The sequence below is a fragment of the Nycticebus coucang genome, unplaced genomic scaffold (assembly GCF_027406575.1).
Source record: "Nycticebus coucang isolate mNycCou1 unplaced genomic scaffold, mNycCou1.pri scaffold_60, whole genome shotgun sequence".
Taxonomy (NCBI): Eukaryota; Metazoa; Chordata; class Mammalia; order Primates; family Lorisidae; genus Nycticebus; species Nycticebus coucang.
This window is the reverse complement of record NW_026515587.1, coordinates 171,392-199,084: the sequence shown is the minus strand read 5'-3', so window position 1 is coordinate 199,084 and position 27,693 is coordinate 171,392. Positions and strand designations below refer to the sequence as shown.

The 27,693-nt window shown below is 37.6% G+C and overlaps 1 pseudogene; it reads left to right on the top strand.

The window, feature by feature from the left end:
* The first annotated feature begins 728 nt into the window (after positions 1 to 728).
* On the top strand, positions 729 to 26,311 carry LOC128579505 (docking protein 4-like; annotated as a pseudogene).
* The last annotated feature ends 1,382 nt before the right edge of the window (positions 26,312 to 27,693 follow it).

The window sequence follows — 27,693 nt, the reverse complement described above, 5'->3', positions numbered from 1 at the left end:
AATATTGGTATACTTGCGTCTCGTGTGGGTGTAGAAAAGATCAAATTTTTAAAACTGCTATTCTGCAACGGTCTAGCCATGCAGATCGATTGAACCCTTTCTCTAATGAGAAATGGATTACGCCCTCATCTGAACTGTCATCATAGCTGTGTTTCTTCCTAAATGACGTCCACAAACTGAAGAACTTGGCAGTTAATTGCAGCCTATTGTACAAATGATGTTTTGGGTTGTAGTAAAGGCATGCTGTAAGCTTCTGCCATCGGCCTTGCCTTTTATGCTCTCTGGCTCATGATTTGCTCCTTCAAATAAGGACCACTCTTCACTCTTCTGTATGTGCACTTTTCTATATGAGTGATTTTCATTTGAAACATAATCTCACCTTTGAAGTTTTAACTGTATATTATATTAAACTTGTATTCCTATTGTCTTCAGTTTTTGTCTGTTATGCTCCTGTCTGCCTATAAATCAATCAATCCACCAATAAAAGAGAGAAAAAGCAGCCTGAAACCTAAAGTATTTATTTTCTAAGCCCAGCTTGGGGGTTCAGCTCAATAGGAACTCTCCACCACTGTATGTTTGGCTTTGTCATATTTACATTTGCACTGTCATTTACACTGATTTCTATGTTCTCTTTGTTTTTCAATGCATGTTAAGACACAACCTCAGTATCAGGTAACAATATTCATTCAGGAAATTTGCACACACAGAGAAGATTGGATTACTGCAGCTCCAGAGATTACTGGAAGGAGGAGGAAGTACTGGATTGGGGCAGAACACAGGGAGGCATTTCTTTTCTCCAGAAGGATCAGGCATCTGAGATATATGTTGCATTGATACTAGTTAATCAGATCAGGTTACTTTGAACAAAGATGGATGGCTTTTTTTGCAAATGTTATTATTATTTGTTTTCTATAAAGTAGTTGTTTCCTAATTCCCTTCATGTGAGGGAATTATTTTCTGTACATTGTGTGAAATTGTGCTTTACTTATGATACAATTTGTTTCAAAGCTCACTGTGTGCGATGCTGATATAAAACCTCCTACTCCAAAAAAAGGAGTACAAAGGATTAAAGTTAAACCAGCTGCAACAGGTAATTTTCTTTTGTTGTTGTTGTTATTCTGCCTCCCATTGTTCTCTGATTTGGCATCCCTGTCCTTGTTAGGGAAATGACAGAGGTGAATTTGGTGACTCCACAACTTTCCAAGTGCTTCTTGAAATTCAAATCTTTACTTAGAGGAGCACTTCATGTTAACATCTCAGTCATGTTTAACTTTAATTATTCAATCTTTCTGATTTTACACTGATGATACAAAGGAAGTCAGATGATCCAATTAGTAGAGTATATTTGTGTGAGAGGGTATCCTTATTAGTAAAATAATTAATCACTCCTTTATGAATATTTGGTAGACACAGTCTTAAAACCATGATTCTGAAAGGTTAATAGTAGGAAATAGTCCTTCCGTACTATTGAATATATTACACAGAAGTAATCAACACCTGGAGTTGTCTGGACATTATTTCCATAGACTTTCAAAGTGTGTCTGGTGATAAATATTGCTGAGAATTAGTTTTTGTGTCATAAAATTGTACAAAAATGGTATAATTGCAACTTCTTTATTTGCTCAACTTTACATTTTTTGCATCTGTTGAGAATGACACTAGTATCCTTGTTTAATTTAAGCTCTCTATACCATTCCAACATATGTGTACCACACTTAACTGAACACTCTGAACGCAGATTAGAAAAGGGGCATTCGTAAGTAAAGGTGATTGGGGATCCCTAGGAGCCTTTGTATACAGTGCATTGTAAACATTAAAGGTATTTGTACCAGAATGTTTATTGTAGCCCAATTCATAATTGCTAAGTCATGGAAGAAGCCCAAGTGCCCTTCGATCCACGAATGGATCAATAAATGGTGGTATATGTACACCATGGAATATTATGCAGCCGTAAAGAAAGATGAAGACTTTACCTCTTTCATGTTTACATGGGTGGAGCTGGAAAATATTCTTTTTAGCAAAGTATCTCAAGAATGGAAGATAAAGTATAAAATGTACTCAGCCCTACTATGAAACTGATTTATAGCTTTCATATGAAAGCTATAACCCTATTAAATCACAAGGATATGGGGCAGGGGTAAGGGAGGGGAGGGGAGGGAGAGGATGGGTGGATGGAGGGTAAATGGTGGGATCATACCTACAGAGCATTTTAAAAGGGTACAGGTGAAACTTACTAAATGCAGAATATAAATGTCTGAACACAATAATTAAGAAAATGCCATGAAGGCTATGTTAACCAGTTCAATGAAAATATTTCAAATTGTATATAAAACCAGCACATTGTACCCCATGATTACATTAATGTACACAGTTATGATTTAATTTAAAAAATCTTACTAAACTGAGCATTGAAATTGAAAAAATTATAATACAAAACTCAGATTATTTTATTCATTCCATAAAAAACCACATTACACTGGAGGCTAACACTATGTGAAACATTTCTGGAACCATTCATATATTTCAGAAGTGCATTTATTTTGCAGTATTGCCTGTAAGTCATCTTCTGTTTATACATGTGGCCCTGGAATTTACCTTCCCTAACTGTGGTCCCTCTCCAGGACCATTAGGATGATTAAGCAGACCTTGAATTGGTAATATAGTACCTATAACAGTACCTTAGGTCTCACATGGGGTTTTCACAATCTGACTTTTTCTCAACTCTCCATTTTAGCCCTTTTCCTGTGTGTCTGTCTTTTCACTAGCATTACTGAACTAACTCTGGGAGTGCCCTCTGAACCAATCCCTCTCTGTTGGACAAATGCACATCCTCTTTCAGACTTGTTTTTACTCCTGCTTCTTCCTGTCCTCCTCTCCCTTTTTCCTGGCCTCTCCATCTTTTCATCTTGCTCATCTCACCCTTTACTTCTCAGTTCAGACATGACTTCTGGAAAAGCCAACCTTGACAGATCTTATTCATTTCCCTTTAACCAAAGTATAATTATCAAGAATAGATAAAAACTGTGTGCCCAACAATGCTGTGGAATATTGTGTCCTACAGCCTTGGTATCTGGGGAATAGAAATGGAAAGAATTAACTTATAGTTCAGGTGGGGAAGGTGCAGAAGAGAAATCCGTTAGTGCTGAGGCCTCAGTGAGAGAGTAGATGCCTGTTTGTCCAGGGAAAGAGCTGTAATTAACAGAGTCCTCACATAGCAATCTGTGTCCAAAAATAAAGAAGGAAAGAATGAAAGAAAAGAAAAGAAAAGAGAAAAATAAAAGAAGAAAAAAGTAAAGAACAAACGTAATAAATATTGTCAGCATATTAGAAGGAAAGCATTTCACACGTAAGTCACAGGGCATACACTGATTATGGTATAAAAAGTAACAGCAACTTAGTGAATAACATGTGCAATGCCTGGCAGGTTCTATTAAGTAGGAGAAAGAAGTACACAGGGCTATTTGATATGTTTTCCTGGATTGAAATTTTTTTCTTTGTTTATGATGGCTTTGTCATTTATGTTGGGTGGATGAATTTCTGCGTGAATCTGTGATCTTTGTGTGCCTTTTACACACTAATGCCTGGTAGTTTTCTGAGTGGTTTTTCAAGTGTTAGATAATTAGGAGTATTTGTTAAAGAAGTATATAGTCTGCTAAAGACAACTTCATCTAACTCTCAATCTATAAAATAAAAAGAAATTTAGCTTTCTATCCATTTTTATAAAGCTGATAGCTTTTACCACATAATTCTAAGCAACTCATTGTTAGATTAATTAGGAGTATTTTTTAAGGAAGTCTATAGTCTGCTAAAGACTTAAATTCATCTAAACTCCCAATTTATAAAATCAACAGAAATGTAGCTTTCTATCCACTTTTATAAAGCTGATAGCTTTTATCACATCATTCTAATCAACTCATTTACCTAAATATATGAAATTTACAGTATACAACTTTGTTACATCAGAAGAAGAGGAAGAAGAGCCTAAAGGAGATGAAAATGACAAGCCACAGGTATAAACAAATTTACATTTATGTTTCTGGTTTAATACTGTTTTATTTATGTGAATGATGTGACATAGTCCAAGGGACATTTCCTACTGGAATAGTATTTTAGAATTCATATGTCATAAGCTAATATTTAAGTTGAGGGAGTTTTTTTAACTAGTTATAAAACTTAAACCTTCCTAGAGTGAAGAGTGACTTATAGCTAATCTTTGTCCTTGGAATCGAGGCAGAGAATTTCTGATGTTTTTCTGGTTCTTTAGTTTTATAACCTTATATAATAAGGAAGGTTTTGCCAAGTACGGAATCATATTACTAAGCAAGAGAAATTATGAGCAATTTCACCAAGATGGCCACTGAGTAGGACTCATGTTCAAAGAATCACCATTCCCAATGTCCCAAACTGTAGTGTAATTTTATACTGCCAGTCATTCATGGCAGGCAAAGTATTTCTTTCTCCTTATGGCCTCTGACTCAGTTCAGTGTGTGTTGAGAGAGGGAAAGGGGTCATTAGACTGTGCCTATGAAGATAATCCTACCTTAAGAATGGGACATTGATGTGAGGGTGCAGCAGTAAGTTTGTAACTACTTACCTGCAGGACATTATTAAATGGTATCAAGGTTCCTTCACGCACTGTCTTAAGAGGACATTAGAATATCTTAGTCATAGGCTTAAGCAGATAGATAGTCTGTGTCAGAAAATAGCACTGTCATATTATGGATATCATTTGAATTTACATTTGAGGATTGGCTTTTCTTTCTGATTGCTATTGATTTTATCATGTAATAATGTATAGTTTCCCAGGTTTGAGTTATCATCAGTTTTTAAAAACAGTTCGGAAATGCAGTCGGGGGGGGCCACTATTGAGGTTAGAAGGTTTTAGTTAGGGAGGCTCTGTATTCACACTAGTTATCTACTGATGCATTTGGTCGTTTTTAAAGATAATAAGTTAATTCTGGACTGAATGAGAATGTTACATTTGTAGTTCACAATTTTTTTCTATGTGTTCTCTAAGGAATATTATTTTTTAATATGTATTTACAATCCAGTGATTTCAGAGTAGATAAATACATTTAGGAAGTTTTCCAGTACGATTCTTATTTTCTAATTTTATTTTGGAAAGAACATTCTCCTTGACAGAAAACACAACTGAGAAATAAAATAAGCACAAGAATATTGCATGTTTGCATATGAAAACATGTCTCCTGACTAGGAATAAATGAGGACTGATAGAATATATCTGTATATTCAGATCTTCCTTGTGTGCAAAAGTATGAGCAAATGTGGGGTCAAACAAGGTGAAGTGGAATGGGGAAATCAATAAAAACACCTAAGAAATGAGCTCTAACAGTGTTCTGACTAAAACTATGAATAATACAAAATTCCTGCTTGCCCTATAGCTGAGTTACTGTAAGGAAGAAGCAAAGTTTTTTAAAAGCACCTTCTGTAAGTGTCCTTGTGATAAACGGATTTTTTTTTCTTTTGGGTAGATGCCCAGCAGTGGGATTGCAGGGTCAAATGGGTAGTCTAGCTTGAGGTCTTCGATGGTTCTCCACACTGCCTTCCAGAAAGGCTGTATTCATTTGCAGTTCCACCAGCAGTGTAAAGTGTTTTCTCTCCTCATCCATGCTAGCATCTACAGTTTTGAGACTGTGATGTGAGCCATTCTCCCTGGGGTTAGATGGTATTTCAGGGTGGTTTTCATTTGCATTTCTCTAATTATTAGGGATGATGTGCAGTTTTCATGTTAATAAGCCATTCCCCTGTTTGTCTTCTTTAGAAAAGTTTCTATTCATCTCTCTTGCCCAGTGATCTAAGGGATTGTTGACTCTTTTAATGTTTATTACTTCAAGTTCTCTGTAGATCCTAGTTATCAAGCTTTTGTCTGAATCAAAATATGCCAATAACCTTTCCCTATTTATTCCAGCCTATTTATTGAAGCTCAATTTACTATCACCAAAATGTGGAAGCAGCCTAAATGCCCACCAACTCAAGAATGGATTAAGAGCTGTGGTATTTGTATAGCATGGAATACTACTCAGTCACTAAAAAAGACGGAGATTTCACATCCTGTGTATTAACCTGGATGCATGTGGAACACATTATTTTTAGTAAAGCATCACAAGAATGGAGAAATAAGAACCCTATGTACTCAATTCTGATATGTGGACAATTAAGGTCCTAGTATGCAATGGGGGTGAGGGATGGGGAGAGCTGAGAAAAGGAAGGAGGGCTGTCATGGGGGACAGATTTCACCTTTTGCAGGGCAGGACACAAATATAATAGGCTCCTTATCTGACAAAACCAATTAATGTAACCTACTTCTATGTACCCTCAATGAGTCCCCAACAATTAAAAAAAAAAAAAAAAGCTTCATCTAATTTAACAAATAGTATACCAGACTGTGAGGGGAAAGATGCACCTGGAATGTCCACTCCTTAGTGCTTCAGGCATTTTCTCAAGAAAAAGTCCTCATGCCTACATTGTGTCCCCTAGGAATACTCACCACTCACCCTCTAAACTTTATTTAAATGAAAAAAATAAACTCTGAAAATTATAACAATCCAGATAGACATTAGGAATACACTTGACGCAGGTGAGGAGAAATGTGAAAATGTTACAGACAGTAAATAAGCAAGAAACTCAGAAGTTACAGTTGAAATGAATGGACACTAAGTTTTTTTTTATGTCTTTAATATGATGTTTTTATTTTATTATTTTATTTCATAATTTTTTTTCAATCATAACTCTGTTCCTTAATGCCTTTATGGGGTATAATGTGCTGATTTTATATACAATTTGGAATGCTTACATCAAACTGGTTAACATTGCCTTCACCTCACTTAATTATTTGTTGTGTTAAGACATTTATACTCTACTCCTAATAGATTTAACATGTACCCTTAATATACACCATAGATGATGTCCCACCAATTATCCTCCATCTACCCGGCCTCCCCGGTCCCCTGCCCTTCCTCTCCTGTTCTCTGGTCATTCTGGGCTACACTTGTGTTTTATCATTTGTGTAAAAGTGTGTGGGATTATATGTTGGTTTCATAGTAGTACTGAGTACATTGGATACATTTTTCCCATTCTTGAGATACTTTTCACTAAGAATAATATGTTCCAGCTCCATCTATGTGACACAAAATAAATAAAGTCTCCATCATTTTATGGATGTATGATATTCAATTATACACACACACACACACACACACACACCATAAGTTGTTAATCCATTCATGGGTCTATGGGCACTTGGGCTTCTTCCATGACTGAGCAATTATGATTTGGGCTTAAATAAACATTGTGGTACAAATATCTATGTTGTAAAATGATTTGTGGTCATCTAATATAGACCTAGTAGAGGAATTGCAGGATCAAATGGCAGGTCTCCTTTCAGTTCCCTAAGTGTTATCCAAATCTCTTTCCAAAAGGAACATTTCAGCTTGCATTCTCACTAGTAGTGCAGAAGTGTTCCCTTCTCTCCACGTCCACACCAACATCTGCACTTTTGGGATTTTGTGATGTGGGCTACTCTCACTGGAGTTAGATGATGTTTCAATGAGGTTTTGATTTGCATTTCTCTGATGAATAGGGATGATGAGCAGTTTTTTTCATGTGTCTATAGGCCATGCACCTGTCTTCTTCAGAGAAGCTTCCATTCAAATCTTTTGCCCACAATGAAATGGGATCACTTGTTCTCTTTTTATTAATTAGCTTGAGTTTTCTGTGGATTCTAGTTCTCAAAACTTTGTCAGAAACATAACCTGCAAATATCTTCTCCCATTCTGAACTTTATTTAAATGAAAAGAAGTATAATGTGAAAATGTTAACAATGCACAAAGAACCTGGACATGTATTTAACAAACATGAGGAGAAATGTGAAAATTATACTGACACTAAAAGAAGGAAGGAACTCAGAAGTTACCACTGGAATGAAGGAAGACCATGACTTTCAAAGTGTAGTGGCAAGAAATAGGAACCAAACACCATTAATTGGATATTAGATATCAGAACTATGGTTCAATCTAGTAATGCAATATTTGTGACTTGATAACTTTAGAGAAATGAAGTGTGGGCTTGTTCAAGTGAAAGGGCACAGTGCTTCTGCTTCTACAGGCACTTATGAAGAAGGAAAAGCAGTACATACTGCACGTGTTCCTGAGGCATGAATCAGAAAATATTCATCCCATCTTTTTTAATGGCTGGATATTATTCCATTGTATACTTATACCACAGCTTATGAATCCATTCTTGGGTTTGGGGGCATTTAGGCTGTTTCCACATGTTGACAATTGTAAATTGAGCTGCCGTAAACAGCCTAGTGCAAGTGTCCTTATGGGAAAAGGATATTTTTTTTCCTTCTGGGTAGATACCAAGTAATGGGTTTGCAGGATCAAATGGGAGGTCTACCTGGAGTTCTTTGAGGGTTCGCCACACTGCCTTCCAAAAAGTTAGTATTACTTTGGCATCCCACCAGCAGTGTAGAAGTGTTCCCTTCTCTCCACATCCATGCCAGTGTATGCAGTTTTGAGATTTCGTGATGTGTACTATTCTCACTGTGTTTAGATGATATCTCAGGGTGGTTTTGATTTGCATTTTTCTAATAATTAGAGATCATGAGCATTTTTTCATATGTTTGTTAGCCATTAGTCAATCTTCTTTAGAGAAGGTTATATTCATCTCTCTTGACCAGGGATTTATGGGAGTGTTTGCTTTTTTCCTGTGGATTAATTTGAGTTCTATGTAGATCCTAGATATCAATCTTTTGTCTGATTCAAAATATGGAAATATCCTTTCCTATCGTGTAGTTATCTATTTGCTTTGGTTCTTGTCTCCTTAGCTGTACAGAAGCTTTTTAATTTAATTAAGTCCCATTTGTTTATTTTTGTTGTTGTTGCAATTGCTATGTAAGTCTTCTTCACAAGGTCTTTCCCCAGGCTGATGTCTTCCGGTGTTTTTCCAATGCTTTCTTTTAGGATTTTTATCATTTCATGCCTTAAATTAAGGTCTTTATTTCCATCTTGAATCATTTTTTGTGAGTGGAGAAAAGTGTGGGTCCAGTTTCAATCTCTTACATGTGGATATCCAGTTCTCCCAGCACCATTTATTGATTACAGATTCTTTCCTCCAGTATATGTTCTTGTTTGTTTTATCAAAGATTGGGTGGCTGTACCATGTTAGTTTCATTCCCTGGTTTTCTACTCAAATCCAAATGTATATGTCTCTATTTTTGTCAGTGTCATGCTGTTTTGACCACTATGACCTTGTAGTACAGCCTAAAGTCTGATATGCTGATGCCCTCAGGTTGGTTTTTACCCTTAGGAACTGCTTTGGCTATATGGAATTTTTTATGGTTCCATACAAAATGAAGAATTATTTTTTTCCAGCTCTTGAAAGCACAGCGAGTACTTTAATAAGAATGGCATTGAATCTGTAGTTTGCTTTGGGATGTATAGACATTTTAACAATGTTGATTCTTCCCAGCCATGAGCATAGTCTGTTCTTCCATTTGTTAATATCTTCTGTTATTGTTTTCTTAGGGGTTCGTAGTTTTCTTTGTAGAGGTCACGCACCTCTTTGGTGATGTATATTTCTGGGCATTTCATTTTCTTTTAAGCTACTGTGAAGGGTATTATGTCCTTAATTACCTTCTCATCTTGGCTGTTATTGGCATTTGCATAAGCTACTGATTTTTGGACATTGGTTTCATATCCTGAGACATTACTGTATTTTTTTTAATCACTTCCAGGAGTCTTCTGGTTGCATCCTTATGGTTATTTAACTATAAGGTCATATCATCAGCAAAGAGGGAGAGCTTCACTTCTTCTGCCCCCTTTTGGATCCCCTTTATTTCCTTCTCTTGCCTCATTATATTGGCTAGAACTTCCAGCACTACCTTGAATAGTAGTGGTGATAGAGGACAACATTGTCTGTTCCAGTTCTGAGTGGAAAAGTTTTCAGTTTTATTCCAATCAGTATAATATTAGCTGTGGCTTTGTCATAGATAGCTTCAAGCAGTTTAAGGAATACACCACCAATGCCTATATTCTTCAGAGTTCTAATTAGAAAAGGATGTTTCACTTTTACCAAATTTTTTTTCTGCTTCTATTGAGAGCATGATATGGTCTTTGTTTTTGGTTCTATTGATATGGTGAATTAAATTTATGGATTTGTATATGTTAAACCAGCCTTGCATCCCTGGGCTGAATCCTACTTGACCATGATGTATGAATTTTTTAATGATAAACTGTCATCTACAGACTAGGATTTTATCGAGAATTTTTGCAACTATATTCATTAGTAAAATTAGTCTGTAGATTCCTTTTTAGTTGGATCTTTTCCTGGTTTTAGTATCAGAGTTATGTTTACTTCATAGAATGTTTTAGTGAAGATTCCTTCCTCCTCAATTTTTTGGAATAATTTTTTTCAGTATGGGTATAAGCTGCTCTTTGAAAGTTTGATAGAACTGTGGTGTCAAGCCATCTGACCTGGGCATTTTTAGGGTGGGGGGATATTTTATTGCTTCTTTGATCTCAGTGCTTGAAATTGGTCTGTTCAGAAAGTCTATTTCTTCTTAAGTCTAGTACAAGGGCATGTTTCCAAGTATTGATCCATTTCCTTCACATTGTCAAATTTCTGGGCATGGAGTTTCTTGAAGTATTCAGTGATAATCTCTTATATCTCTGTAGCATCTGTTGTTATTTCACCTTTATCATTTATAATTGAGGTTACTAGAGATTTTACTTTCCTGTTTCCAGTTAGTGTGGTCAAAAGTTTATCTGTTATTTACTTTTTCAAAAATCCAACTTTTTATTTCATTAATTTTCTGAACTTTCTTTTGTTTTCAATTTCATTAACATCTGATTTAATTTTGGCTATCTCTTTTCTTCTGCTGAGATTAGGGTCTTTTTCCAATTCCATAAGATGATTTGTGAGTGTGCTGATGCACTCAATTTTGGGTTTTTGAAGGTGGGCTTGTAGCACAATAAATTTTCCTCTCAGGATAGATTTTGTTGCATCCCAGAGGTTTTGGTAAATTCTGTCATAACTATTGTTATGTTTGAAGAAATTCACCCTTTCCTTTTTTTTTATCTCTTTCTGAACCCAACTATCATTCAGCATAAGGTTATAAAGTTCACAAGACTTTGTGTGGGCATGAACAATTTTGTTGGAGTTGATCATCAGCATTATAGTCTTGTGTTCTGAGAAGAAGCATGATATAATTTCTATTCCTTTAATTTTGCCGAGATTTGATTTGTATCATAGGATGTGATCTATTTTGGAGCATGTGCCATGAGCTGATGAAAAAAAAAGTATATTCTTTTGCTTTAGGATGGGGTATTCTACCCATTTGTTCTAGAGTCATATTTAAGTCATTTGTAGCCTACTTTAGTTTCTGTTTAGAGGATATGTCCAATTTTGTCAGAATGGTGTCAAAGTCCTGACTGTTAAGATATTCTGGGACATAGGCAGCGCCTGTGGCTCAGTGAGTAGGGCACCGGCCCCATATGCTGAGGGTGGCGGGTTCAGGCCCAGCCCATGCCAAACTGCAACAAAAAAATAGCCGGGCGTTGTGGCGGGTGCCTGTAGTACCAGCTGCTTGGGAGGCTGAGACAAGAGAATCACTTAAGCCCAGGATTTGGAGGTTGCTGTAAGCCGTGTGACACCATGGCACTCTACTCGAGAGTGGTACAATGAGACTCTGTCTCTACAAAAAAAAAAAAAGATATTCTGGGATATCACATTGCTGAGACCATTCAAGGTCTGTTGTATAAATCTGTATTTAAGTTAGGTGCATAAATATTTAAAATTGAGGTCTCTTCTTGTTGTGTTGTTCCTTTTACAACTATGAGGTGTCCTTGTTTGTCTTTCTTAAATAAAGTTGCTTTGAATCTGATTGTATCTGAGAACATAATTGCAACCCTTTATGATTTCCATTTGCTTGGTGCACTGTTTTCTATCCCTTAACCCTGAGGCTTGATTTGTCCTTCAGGGCTAGGTGTGTCTCCTGGAGACAGCGTATGGATATCTTGGGGTTTATTATTGTTGTTTGTTTGTTTGTTTTTGTTTGTCATTTTATCCAATAAGCCAGCAAGTGCCTCTTCAGTGGGGAATTCAATCCATTTACATTTATTGAGAATGTTGATTAGAGTGGTAGAATTCTATTCATGTCATTATGAGATGGTTTATTGTGTAATTTTATCCTTTCTGACATTGTGGAAGCTAAGCTTTGGTTTTTGGCTTCTAGGTATTTTCTTTGTTAGTGGTTCACTGTGGTGTGCAGTATTGAGAATAGGTCTCAGTATTTCCTTTCGAGCTGGTCTTCTTCTGAGAAATTTCCTCAGTGCTTGTATATCAGCAAAAGATTGGATTTCTCCATCCATTTTGAAGCTCAATTTAGCAGGACACAGGATTCTGGGCTGAAAATTACTTTGTTTAAGGATGTTGAAGGTGTATGACCATGCTCTTCTGGCTTGGAATGTTTCAGTTGAAAAGTCTGCTATCAACCTACTGACCTTGTAGGTCAATTGGCACTTATTCCTAGCTGCTTGCAGAGTTTTCTCCTTCATCTTGACTTGTGACACGTTGATCAAATTGTGTCTTGGAGAGGCTCTGTTAGAATTGAGATGACTCCGGTTTGATATCCATCTGAAAAGTGTGTGTCAGGATCTTTAGTAAAACTAGGAAAGTTTTCATTTATCATAGTCTCCAGTAGGGCTTCCTTGCCTTTGGGTCAATCTTCTTCCTCTTTTGGTATTCCTATCATCCATATGTTTGAATGCTTCATGGCATCTCCTAGTTCTATAAGCTCCTACTCTGCTTTCTCTCTCTTCTTTTCTGACTCTGTAACATCCTGTGTTAACTCAAAGTCTTTATGCTCTAACTCTGATGTTCTTTCTTCTCTGTGGTATACTCTATTTGATACTTTTGACTGCTTCTTTACATTCCCTGATTGTCTGCTTCACTTATTTCAGCTCATCTGCATCCTATATTCTACCTATCTCTCATCTGACCTTTGGTTTTGTCTTTCCATTTTCGTATTCAATCCCTTTTGTGTCTCAGTCATCCATATTTTCAAATTGCCTTTCTGTTAAATCCATTAATTCCTTATAGGAAGAGTCTTAAAATTTCTTGACGGTCCCTTGGAAGAGTTGCTCTATTTTGGTTCTTCATGGTGCCTGAGTTTTTCTTTTGGTCCCTCCTCATGTGTGGTCTCTTCTAGTTCACTTCTTTTTGCTTCTTTCTCCTTCTCACTTCCTCCTCTCCTTCAAGTTACCTTGTCTCAGATTTTAGGTGGTGAAGAGGCCTCTTGTTGTGGGGTCAATAGGCAGAGGAGAGTAGGAGTAAGCAAGGAGAGGCAAGAGGAAAGAAAAAGAGAAAAAAAAGGATGGAAGAAAGAAGGAAAGAGTAAGAGAAAAGCAAAAGAAAGAAACACACACACACAAAAAAGCCAAAGTGTGGAGGGGGAATAATGGAAGAAATTTGAAGAACAGGTGAAAAGGAGAATAGGAAGGGAGGATGAGAGTGATAGCAGAAATGTTATTTTTCAGCAGGTTATATTTCAGGCATGTTATGGCCAAGCCTATAGGTTTTTGTGGAGCTGGGCTGGGTGGATTCCTCTAGTTCAGGCACTCCTTACCAGCTTGAACACATCCTGACTCTTCCTCTTCCATTAATAAAAACAGACAAACAACAACAACAAACCCAAAAACCAAGAAGGAAAAATTGAGTAAGGATGAAAAAAGAAAGAAAAAAATATATAGCAAAATAGGAAAGTTTTACAGCATAATCTTCCTAATACTATCTTCCTGGGGCCAACACTAGAAAGTTTTCCTGGCTTCTTTAAGCCAGACCACTGCTGAAATCTACCTGCCAGACCACCACTGTGTCACACCCACCCTCAGCAAAGAAAGGATGGAAAAAGAAGAAAAAATAAAAATACAAATATGAGAATAGATACATAAAATTAAATGTGCTGTTTAATCAAAGGAGAGAGAGAGGAGACAAATAAATAAAGAAGAAAGAGAACACACCAAGAAGAAAAAAAAAATGTGGGAGGGGAATATCCTAGCTGATGCAGAAGCACTTTGGGAGAGGTGATAGGGAAGAGTCTCTATCAACTGAGAGAATGCTGAGGAATGAAGTGGGGACAGAAAAAATCAAGCTAAAATTCTGCAACAACAACAACAAAATACAGGAAACCTTGCCCTTTTTGAATGTAAAAATGAAAGTTAGTTAAAGAATCAGCCAAACAACTTAACAGGAAACAAAATACATTGAAATGAGATAAAGTGGGGGGGGGAAAGAAGCTCAAATAGCCTGATGTAAGCAATCTCAGCAACCAATAGAGGAAGGAAAGAAAAGAAATAAAAGAAACAATGATATCAACCCAAAGAAATTGTGTGTGTATATATATGGCTGATTCTTTAACTAACTTCCATATTTCCATTCAACAAGGGCAAGGGTTCCTGTATTTTTTTTTTTTTTTGGTGCAGGATTTTAGCTTGTTTATATAGTACATGTATATAAACATACACATGTATATGAGGTAGGGATACAACTTTAGTAGGAATATATTTATGTTGCAATATGTACTTCCTGAACACCTGATGGTGCAGTGAATATGGGGGACAAACAACACAACTGTTAACTTCTCTCTGGTCCTCAGGCTTAGAGCTGTTTCCCAGGTTAGCTGTTGGCGATCGCATGTTCACCTGCTCAGCACTCAGGCTCTGCTGATCTGAGATTCCGCAGCTCTGAAAAATTCTTTAGCCACAGGTCTGACAGATTTCTTCTACAACAATTCCCATGGAGTGCGGGAGCCCCTCATGAGTGTAGGTCCACCCCCCACAGGCAGAACACAGATTACCACATCATAGGCCCTCAGCAAGAGGGTCCCCCCACAACCATCTGGTGCCCTTCATGACAATGGTGGCATTCTATATGGGGACTTTATTCTCCCCATGAGAATATTTCACCCACTGCCAAACTGCAGCAGAACTGCGCTAGACAGCACCCTAATCTGACCACCAAATTCTGCTCAGGAGTACACACTACAATCTTTTCACTCAATGCCCAGCTTCCCCTAAGAACCAAAAACCATGAAAGGCTTCTTCTGGGACAGCTGTGGGGAGGCTGGATGTCATGGAGGCCACTGCTGGTGACTCAGCCTCCACTGAAGCCAGAGTGGACTCACAGAAACTTGCCTGTTGTGGTGGGGCTTTACTGTTCCGGCAAATCCAATAGTACACCACATCACCATACACCCTGAATTACCACTCCATGCCAATATTCCATGTTGGCAATGGTCTGGCCTTCTCCAGGAGAGCTCAGTTAAATGTCTTTCCCATCTACTGTCATGCTCTGCCCCGTCAAGTTTTTCTTCTCATAGGGTTTCCTTTCTTTAAAGCATTTTCCCTATCAGCAAACATTTTATCAAAAATATTTAGATGTAGTCAAGGAATTGTTCAGCTAAATATAGGAGTGTTGACAATGGTGAGGTTATACTTAACACAACTTACTCCAAAGTTGTCCATTATGCCAGTATCTAATGTTAACATGGAAATATTTCTAGGGTTAAAAATATTTTAATGATGTAATGCCAGAACTATGACAACCCGTGTGTTAATCTTTTGCAACATTCACTTGTGTTAGAGAATACAAAGTAAAGTTATGGAAGGTGAAGTAAGTTACTTGTTGCAATATGACATGACTTAAGATTTTGCATTTGAACATGTTTCCTTTGGCTGTCCATGTGAGGTGACAGTATCAATAGCAATACTAGGTGAAAGATAAGGTTCATCTAGAGAGCATATGTAAGGTTGCAAAGCTTTGATTTTCAAGAAATTCTTCTTTTATTTAAAGGTAAAATTATTGTTTTTAGAGTAGAAAATTCAGACATTTTTGAAGAAAGTGATTAGGAAATCTTGGTGCCACTTATTATAATTATACTGTAATTGAAACTCAATATTGATGTTACTTTTAACAGAGTCATTCTTCTGGGACTGGCAATTCAAATGGAACAAAGACAGTACCAGAACAAGTAAATGGTAAGGACTGCATCTGATGGAAAATGTCATGTGAAAGAATGTTTATTGAAAAACATGAGCACCAAGATATCATAAATGCCAAAGAAAACCACCTATTACATATACAATTAAAAAAAAATAAAATGAAAAAGCGAAACAGGTGTTAGGAACAAGTGAGGATGAAAGAGAGAGTATCACTAAAGGAGCAGAATCTTTATCCCATCTCCATATAGTCTGAAAGCTGAGCAAAGTCAGGAAACCAGGAAGTGAACAGGTTTACAAAAGGGAATGAAGAATGGGAAAGCAGACAGTACAGGTGGTCCATGGAGATAAAAGGAGCAGATGGATGTAATGGCAAAGTGGTTCAGTAAAATACTTCCTAAATAAAAGGTAGATCAAGGTGTTATACAGGTGGGAAGAATATAATAAAATGAGCTTCCAGTGCCAAAAGGAGTGAGAGAAGTAGCACCAACTTCCCTGTTTTCTGTGTGTTTCTTAATGTTGGGAAGGCATTAAGGTCTGAGGCCCCTGGTCATGCAGAGCTGTCTGATGGAGAGTGGAGATGTTACATGTGTGCAATTTCATGTCGTATAAAGTGATGGTTCTTCATAACATATGGTTCAATTGGATGGAATTGGATGGAAGACAGTAGGCTTAGTTGTGGAGAGGCCAGGAAAGCTATAAACCTCTAACATTCCATTAGAAACTTTGTGATTTTAAATACCATTTCAGTGTGGAATATGTGATGGAGAGGAACTGGAGTCTATATTCCAAAGGATAATTTCAGGGAAAGGAATGTATATTCACACTCTTTAGAGACCAGAGCTTCTCAAACATAAAGACATCAGTGGGGGCCATGTTAAAATGCACATTGTGATTGAGCAGGTTTGTGATTCTGCAGTGCTAATGCATTCTCAGGTGAGTCCAGGGCTGCTGTTCCTCACACCACCTTGAATAACTAGGGTATAGACTTCTCTGTAGGAAATCTGTAGGAGGAGCTATTGAAGAATACCTCCAACCTAGAATCAAGGGAAAGCTTTATTTTGGTCTTATTTTTGAGCATGTTTCCAGATGAAGGATAACACTGAATTATAGAGAGATTGAAATTCTAGGTATAAAATGTTATTGCTAAATAAAGAGGAAAAAGGTGGTGGAAATAATCCATCAAAGGAATGCAAATGTCAGAATGTCAGATTTCAAGTTTTTTTTTTGCAAAGCAACAGGGTTTGTGAGTGGGCACAGAGGCAGATAAGAAAGAAGTTAGCTAGGTAATTTCTCATTCCTGATGCGCAAACGTGATAGAACTCAGTTCAGGTGGCTTCAGGAAATTGGCACACACAGAGAAGATTGGATTATTGCAGCCCCAGAGATTACTGGAAGGAGGAAGAAATGCTGGGATTGAGGCAGACCACGGAGATGCATTTCTTTTCTCTGGAATTATCAGGCATCAGAGATATGTTTTTCATTGATACTAGTTAATCAGATGAGGTTACTTTGAAAATAGATGACTGACTTTTAAATGCTATTTTTTCCTATAAAGCAGCTGTTTCCTAAAATCCCTTAATGGATTAATGTGACAACCCCAAGGACACTAATTTTAGAAACAATACACTTATCACTTGATTAAATCTGTATAAGAGGAAAGTAGGTAAACAAAACATGTATCCCTTAATATTCTAAAATGTGAAAAACTGCCTAAAAGCTTATGTATGCCTTTTATAAATTTTAATGTCATGTCCAGTGAATAGTCTAGTGATTTTGGAATATAAAATTTCATTTATAGCTCATAATTCTGCGACCATTCAGTGTGTTCCTTTTTGATAAATAGTTCATGATTGATAGGTCAGTATATATAATTTCTTGCATACCTCTTATGTGAGTTGAGGAAGAAAATTAATATGACAAAGTAGAGGACACAAAAAATATTGGTATACTTGTGTATTTATGGGTATGGAAAAAAATCACATTTTTAAAACTGTTATTTTAAAAGGATCTATCCATGTAGATCTATGGAACCCTTTCTCTAATGAGAAATGGATTATAACCTCCACTGAACTGTCATCACAACTGTGTTCCTTCTGAAATGGAGCACAGGCTGCAGAACATGTCAGATCCTTGCAGCATATGGTATAAATGATGATGTGGGTTGCACTAAAGACATACTGTAAGCTTCTTCCATCAGCCTGGTCCTTTATCCTCTCTGGATCATGATTTGCTCCTTTGAATAAAGACCACTCTTCACCCTGCTGTATGTGCACTTTTTCAGTTGAACTTTTTTTTTAATTTATGTTTCATTTGAGTGAAAGCTAATGCCACTTTTGAAGTTTGAACTGAACATGATATTAAAATTATATCCTATTGTCTTCAGTTTTTGTGTTCTGTTCCTGTCTACCCCTAAATCAGTCAATCAATAAAACAATCAATACAAGAGGGAAAAAGCAAACCCAAACGTAAAGTAATTACTTTTAAAGCCAAGCTGGAGGGTTCAGCTCAATAGGAACTCTCCTCAACTGTATGCTTGTTTTCTTCATAGCTACATTTACACTGTCATTTACACCGATTGCATGTGTTCTTTGTTTTTTAGGGGATTCCAAGACAGAACCTCAATTTCAGGTAACAACATTCATTGTTTGTCTTGAACTATTCCCTGTATATTTTGTGAAATTATGCATTACTTATGATATACTTTTTTTCAAAGTTCACTGTAAGTACCTGTGACACAGAAGCTGCTACTCCAGATAAAGGAGTAGAAACAATTAAAGTGCAAGAAGCCACAACAGGTAATTTTCTTTTCTTTTGTTGTTCTTCTGGTTTTGGTTATTCTGCCTCACATAGTTCTCTGATTTGGCATCCCTTTCCTTGTTAGGGAATTGACTGAGGTGAATTTTGTAACTCCACAATTTTTCAAGTGCTTATTGAAATTCAAATCTTTACTTAGAGCAACACTTCATGTTAACATGTCAGTCATGTTTTAACTTTAATTATTCCATCTTACTGATTTTACTGAAATCAGATGATCCAATTAGCAGACTGTGTACGTGTGAGAGTGTATCCTTATTAGTAAAATTCTGCAACTTCTTTATTTTCTCAACATTACATTTTTTGGATCTGTCGAGATTGACCCTAGTTCCCTTGTTTAATTTAACCTTTCTATACCATTCCAACATACGTGTACCACACTTAACCCTCTGAGTTCAGATTAAAAAGGGGGCAAATGCAAGTAAAAGTGATTGGGATCATTAGGAGCTTTTGTATACCATGGGTTGTAAACATAAATACTTAGTGTAATTAAGTATTACACTGTGCTTTAAAATTGAGAAAAAAAATGAAATACCAAACCCAGATTCTTTTATTTATTCAATAAAATTCCACATTACACTGGGCACTGACACTATGTGAAGCACTTCTGGAAACATTCATATATTTCAGAAATGCATTTTTTTTGCTATATGGCCTGTAAGTCATCTTCTATTTATTCATGTGCCCCTAGAATTCATCTTCCTGACAGTATTTACTGTGGCCTCTCTCCAGGGCCAGTAGGATGATTAAATGTTTCTAAATTAGTAACATCCTAGTACTTTTAAGTTTCACAGAAGGCTTTTGCAATCTGACTTGTTCTCAACTCTCCATTTTAGCCCTTTCCCTGTGTGTCTGCCTTACTCTAGCACTACCGAAGAACCTCTGGGAGTGCCCTCTGAGCCAATCCCTCTATTTTGGACAAATGCACACCCTATTGCAGGCTTCTCTTTCCTCTTGCTGCTTTCTGTCCTGCTCTGACTTTTTCCTGGCCTCCTCAATTTTTCCCCTTGCTCATCTCACCCTTTACTTCTCAGCTCAGACATCACTTCTGGAAAAGCCAACCTTGATGCATTTTATGTACATATTTTTAAACTTAGAGCCAATAATAGCCACATAAAACAAGATTCAGACTATTGGTCTAATGGGACTTTGGAAGATTTCACCCAAAGCCATTTGTCTTAAATGGCTTATAAGACAAAGGGATAGAAATGGAAAAAAAACGGTTCAAAAGCAATTTAAATAACCAATAATTTTATGGCCCTATAATTTTCTGTAACAGATAAAGACAAGACAAAAAATCAAAAAATTTAAAAAGAAAATAAATTTATTTAAATTATATTGTGAAGGAAAAAGGAAATAAATGAACCACAGTTCAGGATTAAAAGTTGCAGAGGAGAAATCTAAGTAGTAAGGCAGCCCCAAGAGAGGCTAGATACCTGTTCATCTGGGGAAAATGCGAGAATCAGTGAAGGCTTGATATAGCAGTCTAACAGTGCAAGGTGATTTGTCAGAATATTAGAGGAAAGCATTTCTCACGTAAGGAGCAGGGCATACACTGATAAAGGAATAAAACCTAATAGCAAATTTGAGAACTATTATTTTTTATTTATTTTTTTTATTGTTGGAGATTCATTGAGGGTACAATAAGCCAGGTTACAATGATTGCAATTGTTAGGCAAAGTCCCTTTTGCAATCATGTCTTGCCCCCATAAAGTGTGACACAACATGCACACTATGTTACAGGTACTATTTTGAAGTAGACCAGAGTATACAGTGATACCTTTATGTTTTACTAGATTTGTAAATCTTGCTTTGTTTATGAATTTTTTGCCATTTTTATTGAGTGGATGAATTTATGATATTTGTGGCTTTTATCCTCATAAAAGCTATCTAGTAGCATTCTCAGTGGTTTAAAGTGTTAGATAGTTAGGGCAGGAATGGTGGCTCATGCCCGTAATCCTAATACTCAGAGGCCAAAGCAGGTGGATCACTCAAGCTAAGGAATTTGAGATCACCCTAAGGAAGGGCAAGACCCCATCTCTACTGAAAGTAGAAAATCTAGCCTGGCATTGAGGTAGATTCCTGTAGGCCCAGATTCTTGGGAATCTGAGGCAAGAAGATGGCTTGAGCCCAAGGGACTGAGGTTGCTGTGGGCTCGGAAGCCATGGACCTCGACTCAAGGGAACAGAATGAGACTCTGTCTGAAAAGAAAAATGAATAAAAATAATGTGTAAGCTAATTAGACATATTTTAAAAAGAAGTATGTAGTCTGCTAAAGATTTACCTTCATCTAAACCCTCAATTTATAAAATAAAAATAAATTTTGCTTTCTATCAATTTTTATAAAGATGATAGCTTTTATGAAATCATTCTAAGCAACTCATTTACCTAAATATATGAAATTTACAGTACTAAAGTCAGTATCCATATCAAAGGAAGAGCAAGAAGAGCTTAAAGGAAGTGAAAATAACCACCCACAGGTATCAACAAATTTTAATTTTAGTTCCTGGTTTAATATTACTTTCTTTACATGAGTAATGTGACATAGTCCAAGGGACATTTTCACTGGGATAGCATTTTATAATCCATATGCTGAAGGTAATATTTAATTTTAAGAAGTTTTTTCACTAGTTTAAAACTTAAAGATTCCAAAAGTAAAGAATGACTTACATCTAATCTTTGCCCTTGGAATAGAGGTAGAGGGTTCCTGGTGTTTTCCTTGTTCTGCAATTTTATAACCTTACATGACAAGGAAGGTTATGCCAAGTAAAGAATCACATTACTAAGCAAGAGAAAATATGAGTAATTTCACCATGATGGCCACTGAGTTGGACTCATGTTCAAAGAGTCACCATTCCCAATGTCCCAAACTGTAGCATAGTTTTATACCATCAGTCATTCATGCCAGCTAGTGTACTTCTTCCTGCTTGTGGCCTCTAACTCAGTTCAGTGTGTGTTGAGAGAGGGAATGGGGTCATTAGACTGTGCCTCTGAGGAGAATCCTACTTTGCAGAATGGGACTTTGTTGTGAGGATGCAGCAGCAAGTTTGTAACTCACTTACCTGTGGAAATCTTTAAACGGTATCAAGGTTCCTTCACCCACTGTTTTATGAGGACATTAGAATCTATTAGACGTAGGCTTAAGCAGATTGCCTGTGTCAGAACATAACACGGTCATATTATGTCATATTATTTGAATTAAAATTTGAAAGTTCACTTATCTTTCTGATTGTTGTTGATGTTCTTTGCTGGCAATGTAAAGTTTGTCCAGTGTCTCATTGTTAACCTTTAGAGAAAGTACTGAGAAGCAATGTAGGGATCTGCTATCAAAGGTATATGCATGAAAGTTTCTCAACTGAGGAAGGCTTTGCAGTACTACAAGTCTTCTGCTAATACCTTTTAGTAGGTTTAATAGATAATCAGTGAATTATAGGCAAAGAATGAAAATGCTGAGTTACTAGTTCACACTTTTCTGTCATGTAGACTAAGGAAAATTATTTTTTTTAACTTTTTATTTGCAATCCAATGATTTGGGAGTAGCTAAATACAGATCTGAGGTGTTTTCCTGTTCCATTTTTGAATTTTCTGTTTTATTTTCTAACTTGGTGCACACATGATTGTTAAGGATAAATTTATTTGGAAAAAAAATGCTGCCTGATAGAAAATACAACTGAGTAACAAAATAAGCACATTGAACTTGCATGTTTGCATCTGAAAACTTGTTTCAAGTAATCAGAATTATGGTAGAGAGAATATACTTGTATATGTGTCCTTGTGTAAACAAGTATGAGAAAGTACAGATCAAACAAGGCAAAGGAGAATAAAGAAATTAGGTAAATTCCACGTCAAATGAGTTAAGCCACATGGTTAGTGATTAAAAAAAAAATCGTTCATGTCCTGTACCAGAGTATAGAAGCAAAAAACTAAAGATGAAAAAGATTTAATTTTTAAAAAGCACCATTTATTTTGAAAAATAATATAGCTGATTGTGAAGGAAAAGATGCACCTGGAGTGTCCATCTTTATAGTGTTTCAGGTATTTTCTCAAGAAAAAGGCCGATGCACCTGGAGTGTCCACCTATATAGTGTTTCAGGCATTTCTCAAAAAAAAGGCCTCAGTCACAAAAATATCTTTCCATCTCATGCCTACTTTGTGTCCCTGAAGTATACTCACCACTCAACTTCTGAACTTTATGGAAATGAAAAAAAAAAGATACAGTGAATATTGTAACAATGGGGACAGACTCTGGGCATGTGTTTAAGATAGGTGAGGAGACATGTGAAAAAGATACAGACACCAAAATAAACAAGGGACTCAGAAGTCACAGTTGAAATTAAGGGACACCGAGAGTTTGGTAGTGAAGTGACAAGAAATAGGTGCCCAGACATCATTAATTGGATATTAGATATCAGAACTATGCTTCAGTGTAGTGATGCAAAATCTGACTTGATAACAACAAAGAAATGAAGTGTGTGCTTGTTCAAGTGAAAGGACACAGTGCTTCTGCTGCTACAGACACTTACGAGGAAGGAAAAACAGTACATACTGCAAGTGATCCTGAGGCATTAGATGAGGACAACAGTGCTACTATGTATAAACCATGAACCTGAATCAGAAAACTTGCATCTCTCCCCACCACATAGAGACAGATCAAAAGCATATGTGTTTATGAAGAAAGAAATACAGCCAGAGATGCTAAGGGTCAGGAATGAGGAAGGCAGGTTACCGGTAGAATTCCCATGTTTGGAGAAGAAAAAGTTCAAGTTCAAAATGAGGTGGATGCTTCACTTGTCATTGCCGCTTTGTCCTTGGTCAGTTCCCTGGTCCATTCTGATTTTCCACTTTGTCATGCTGTATTAATCACATATTTTTACCATTTTACTCTTATCTCCTACATCGACCAGAAAGCAAAACCTGGGGTCACCATCTTCATCATGATTTTTATTTTCATTACTATAATGTGTAGAGAAGAAAACGTACAAGTAAGTGACTGGAACACTTTGGAAGTTTCCAGAAGACGTCTTCTCTGTTCCCATCCTTCAATTTTTATTAAGCCTTGCCATAGTTTCTTAAAGGTGTTTCCTAATTGGTAAGGAGTTACATGGTATATATACCTCTTTTGCTTTTACTTAAACATAAACCATAAGGCAAGTTTTGCTTATCATAGGTTTTCTGTTTCTTCAGCAATTTTACCTATCAGTAAAAATTGTATCACAAAACATTTAGATGTCTTCAAGGCCTTGTTTAGTTACTGACATTGTTGAGCCTATACTCAACATGACATATTCCAAAGTTGCCCATTATGCTGGTATCTAGTGTTAACACTGAAATATTTTTTGAGTAAGAAATATTTTAATGATGTAATGCCAGAAGTATGATAGCCCATGTATTAAACTTTTTGCAACATTTGTTTGCGTTGGTGGAGAATGCAAAGTAATGTTATGGAAGGTGAAGATAGTTCCTTCTTGTGATATGACATGAGTTAATGTTTCCTTTGGCTGCCTGTGCTCCATTTACAGAATCAATAGCCATACACAGGTGGAAGGTAAGGTTCATCTAGAGAGCATATGTAAGGTTGCAATGCTTTGGTTTTCAAGACATTCTTTTATTTAAAGGTAAAATTAATTGTTTTTAGAGTAGAAATTTCAGACATTTTTGAAGGAAGTGGTTAGGAAATCTTGGTGCCACATATTATAAATATACTGTAATTGAAACTCAATACTGATGTTATTTTTAACAGAATTTATCAGAGAATCTTACCAAGGAGGATCTTGGTTGTTCTTCTGGGAGTGGCAATTCAAATGGAACCAAGACAGTACCCAAAGAAGTAAAGGGTAAGCAGTGCATTTTATTGAAAAAGTCATTTGAAAAAATGTTTATTGAAAAACATAAGCACCAACATATTCTAAATGCCAAGGAAAATGACCTATTAAATGTATAGTAAAAAAAAAAAGAATTGAAGAAGCGAAATAGTGTTAAATTGTATCTCTTCTCAGGTGTTAGCAACAGGTGAAGATGAAACACAGTGTATGACTAAAGGTGCTGTAGCTTTAGTCCCATCTCAATACAATTTGAGAGCTCAGCAAAGTCAGGAAATCAGAAGAGGACAGGTTTACAAAAGGGGATGAAGAATAGGGAAAGCAGACAGTACAGGGAGTACATGGAGAGAAAAGGAGCAGATGGATGTAATGTCATTGTGGTCCAATAAAATACTTCCTAAATAAAAGGTAGAGCAGGAGTCTCAGCTGGAGCGTGAGCCTGCTGGCTGCATCTCCCTAACTACCCTGCCTGCTCTGGCAGTCCCCAGCAGTTAGGCGGGCATGTTCCTGCCCTGAGGCCTCGCCCAGCGGGCTCCAGACCCGGCTTGGAGCCCAATAGGCGCCTGGTGAAGGAGCTGCTAGAATAATACTGAGGCGGGGAGGTCAGGAGTGGCCAGCAAGAGGAGTATCTGGAAGTGGTGATCTGAGGTGCCCCAAGACAGGCCCTGGACATCCCTCCCCTCACCTCACCAAGCCTGGTGCCCAGGGATGGGGGAGAAACCATTGAAACTGATTTCAGTCACATTCTCAAGCAAGGCCACATGATGAAGAGCAGGAAGCTGGGAATCTACCGGAGGTGCTGGCTGGTGTTCTGCAAATCCTCCAACAAGGGGCCTCTGTGGCTGGAGAAGTATCCAGATGAGACGTCAGTGCACCTGTGAGGCTGCCCCAAGGTGACTGACATCAGCAATGTCAAGTATGTTACATGGCTTCCCAAGGAGACCTGGCGGCAGGCAGCAGCCATCACATTCACCAATGACTGGGCACAAGCCTTCACCTGGGACCCAGAGCTGGAGGCTAAATAGTGGTGCAAGACACTATTTGTGGAGTGTCTAGGATCGGCTGAATGACACCAGTCAGGGAGAGCCTGACCTCCTGGCCCCAGGGGCGCATGGCATCTTCCTGCCTCCCTGCCCCCACCTGGACGTGTATGGTGAGTACAAACTGCAGATCACCCAGGAGAACAGCTTCTTCCTCTGGGATACAGCAGTCTGAAGCTTGTCTCATTGCATCTCTATGACTGGGACGCAACATGCTTTACCTTTGAGGCTGGCAGCTTGTGCAACACTGGAGAAGGGCTCTGCACCTTCCAGACACAGGAACGGGAGTGGATTTACCAGCGGGCCCACAGTGCCACACTGGCCATCGCCAAGCATCACAAGTGGGTCTTGCTGGAGATGGAGAAGAATGTGAGGCTGCTTAACAAGGAAACAGAACATTACTCGTGTCCTCACACACCCAGCACCTTGCTGCCCCGCATGCTACTGGCACCACAACACAGATTAGCAGAACATGGCTGAAGCCTCCAGCTACACTCCTGAGGGCTATGCAGCAGCCCAGGCGAGTTCAGAAATGGACCTCCTCTACAGATTCATCTTGCTTAAGCCAAAACCCAGCCAGGGGGACAGCAGCGAGGCCAAGACCCCCTTCCTGTGACAGCTGTGCTGGTGAACAGAGAAGGGTGCAGGGGGCAGCCTGTAGCCTTCCATGGACAGCCAGCCTCAAGGGGCTGTTGGCCAACAGCCTGAAGAAAGGGAGGAAGCGGTCCCGCTCCTTGACTCCAAAGGGGAGACTGGACCAAGGGAAAGGGCTGGCCATACCACCCGAGCATGTGTGATGCTGATTTGGGGTATAAGGGCAGCAGTTTCCATTGCCTCCATGGCACACACCTGTTTCTCTCTCTCTCTCAATGACTTTATTTTGTTTTGTTTTGTTTTATTTTAGGTACAATGTGCTGATTTTATGTAGAATTTGGAATGTTTTCATCAAAGTGGTTAACCTAGCCTTCACCTCAGTTAATTATTGTGTTAAGGCATTTATACTCTACTTTTAATAGATTTGACATGTACCCTTGCAATATGCACCATAGGTGAGGTCCCACCAATTATCCTCCGTTCCCTTCCCTTTCCCTCCTCTTCCCTCTGTCATCTTGGCTATATTTGTGTTTTATCATTTGTGTAAAAGTGTGGGGGATTATATATTGATTTCCTAATAGTACTGAGTAAGTTGGATACTTTTTTTTTCCATTCTTGAGATACTATACTAAGAGCAATATGTTAATTGGCCTGGGAGAATACTTTATGAGGAGCACCCCCCAGGGAATTGAAGCAACCCCAAAAATATATTACTGATCAAACTAAACAGCTTCTGCACAGCCAAGAGCACACTTAGTAAAGCAAACAGACAGTCCTCAGAATGGGAGAAGATATTTTCAGATTATGTTCCTAACAAAGGTTTGGTGATCAGAATCCACAGAGAACTCAAACTTATTAATAAGTAAAGAACAAGTGATCCCATTTCATTGTGGGCAAGAGACTTGAACAGAAGCTTCTTTGAAGAAGACAGGTGCATGGCCTACAGACAAATAAACACATACTCATCATCTTTAATCATCAGAGAAATGCAAATCAAAACCAGTATGAGATATCATCTAACTCCAGGAAGAGTTGCCCACATCACAAAATTCCCCAAACTACAGATGTTGGCATGGATATGGAGACAAGGGAACAGTTCTGCACTGCTGGTGGGAATGCAAGCTCTAATATGTTCCTTTTGGAAAGAGGTTTGGAGAGCACTTAGGGAACTAAAAGTAAACCTGCCATTCGATCCTGCAATTCCTCTGCTACGTATATATTCAGAAGACCAAAAATCATTTTACAACAAAGTTATTTGCACCAGAATGTTTGTTGCAGCCCAATTCATAATTGCCAAGTCATCGAAGAAGCCCAAGTGCCCATCAACCCATGAATGGATTAATAAATTGTGGTATATATATGTCTGAAACTGAACACAACCCTCTTTCTGCCAGGCCTTGTTTG